We start from the raw sequence: 2,543 nt of genomic DNA, 5'->3' as shown, positions 1-2,543 counted from the left end.
CCTCATCTCCGGAAGGTGACCGTCATCTGGCTGATGCAGATCTGGAGCAAGTGGATGCTGGATGGGCAGATCATGTGGCACAACCCCAGCCGCCACTAGGTGCTGGTCACCGAGGCCGACTAACTCTGTGTGCACCCACTAAAGGTACCAAGTCATATATGGGTGCGATGGACGCAGGTCTATATGATGGTGTATGGGCAGAGGATGGTGGACCCGGGCATCCCACAACTCATGCCAGCCACTGAGAAGATGCGGGAACCACTCGCCGCGGTCAAACCAACCATCCAACTAGTGCATGTTGTCAATGTTCAGTGGCCTGGTCGAAATGTGCTGCAGACCACCGAACTGACGTACGACTCGGTCCACCTGATGCCACTCGACGATAGTAAAGCAAAGTAGCGGACATACAACTGCCGATGAGGCCTCCACCTCGGCTATCGCTGGTGGAACTAGACCAATCAGCTGTGGGTCAGCATATGTCGTCCACTCAACCTGTTCACAAATCAATACAACAGACGAGATTCAAATTTCAAATGAAAGACTTATTAAAGTAAATTAAACTTAAATATGTTAAAACTGAATATTCTGCACTTACATTCAGCATCCCAATCCCGTTCAGGGTACGCCTGTAATGCTTAAGCCTGCTCTCGCCCCTGTCATTGTTCAGACGGTACTGAACCCATTTACAATGCCAACGACAATATTGTTTTACCTACCGCTCAATTTAATTGACTTTGTAATAATAACATAAATGATTATTATAAGTAAATATAATACCTCTCCACCAAAGAAAATTGACGAGTATCAAAGCCGTCGGGCCGTATTAGCGGAAGGTGGTGATAAGCCCAGGACAGCAACAAGCTGACGCACCCACCCAAATTGCACTGGCCATGCTCCGTGGCCCAGCACATCTGGCGATACAGCCAAGCCAGCACCGCGGACCCCCGCGATAATCGACCACACGTCGCATGGTCCTCCAGTAGTGGGAGCCACCAAATGTACACCCGAGAGTCAGAGGTATCTGGGAACAACATACCCCCTATCAGCTGCATGATGTACCCTCTCGTGTACCTCATCAGGCGCTCCTCTGTGGCGTCCTTCTCTAACTCTCCACAAACTGTGTTCTGGAACCACGTGAGCTTCACCGTCCACTTCGTCTATGACTGTCAGTCATCTGGGGCAGGAACAACACCAAGTAGCTGCTCATAGAACTCCTCAATGGTGCGTCCCTGATGGTGCTGCTCCCACCCACCAATGCACCCACTCACAGGATCACCGTCTATCCCGAGCCCCAGCTGATAGGCTACGTCCTGCAGCGTGATAGTCATCTCCCCACACGGTAGATGAAACATGTGGGACTCAGGCCGCTACCTCTCTATCAAAATCGAGGCAAGAGGCCAATCGTGCTCGAACTCGATCATATAGGTCACATACTCAAACCCAGCTCGTCTGAGATATCGCCTAATATGCTCTGGCGGCCGTGCCGTCAAATTCCGCCTGGTGCTCAAAATTCGAGGCGCCTATCAAACAGAAACAAAAAACACACAAAAAAGGACGGTAAACACATAAAATAAAAATTTTCACTGCTAATTAATTATACTAAATTAAAAAATACTTAAAAAAGCGTACCACTCTATCAAGCCTACCAGCAATGTGCTCAGCGTAATCTAGTCTATACATGTCACCCTCGTAACGCAACAGTTGCTGCTCCATCTAAATACAATCTAGTAAAATGAAAACACACACACTGAACTCAACTCCTTTTACGTTAACCAAATTATTAAAGATATATATTTAATTGTCTAACTCGGCTTATAAACTTAATAATTCTAATTCTACTCTAAACCCTAACTGATGCGATCAACTACCTCATTAATTAGTAAATAACTACCTGAATTCTAAATTTTTCGCAAAAAATTTCTTTCGATTCCAACTAAACCTAATTAATTATTCCACTTTCAGAGTCACAACTTAAACTAACGGCTCATACTAAACTAACTAAACATTTAGTTCGTCATACTAACTAACATGATATAGTCCATAAACAACAGCTATACTTAAAAACAATAACATAAAAAAATTTAACTGACATAAAAAATATTTAATAGTAAATCTAACTAACATACCATCAATAAGTTTGTCACTCTAACTAACATATAATCTATAACTAATTATTTTAACTAACATGTCAACAGTTACTCTAACTAAGCTAAAGAAAACTAACTCTAAGTAAGCTAAAAAATTAACTCGAACTAAGCTATTATTCACTAACATGGAACCGAGAAAGTCGTCTGCAATGAACTTCACGTGCGTCGAAAACACAAGATAAAAGAGAAAGAGAGTGAATTTGGAAGAGAGTGAAGGAAAAGAAAAGGACAAACACAAATGGTCCCACTGAATTTTTATACTGCGCCGAACTCAACATAGAATTCGTCGGGGGTGCGGCAGACTCTATATAAATTATAGAGTTCGACGGGATACGGCAAACTTGCCCTTACTATAAAAAAAAAACCATATCCTAAAAAATAAAGTTGGAATTTCGG

This window comes from Arachis ipaensis, chromosome B05 (genome assembly GCF_000816755.2).
Source record: "Arachis ipaensis cultivar K30076 chromosome B05, Araip1.1, whole genome shotgun sequence".
NCBI lineage: Eukaryota > Viridiplantae > Streptophyta > Magnoliopsida > Fabales > Fabaceae > Arachis > Arachis ipaensis.
The sequence above is the reverse complement of the archived record's forward strand: the minus strand, read 5'-3'. Positions refer to the sequence as shown.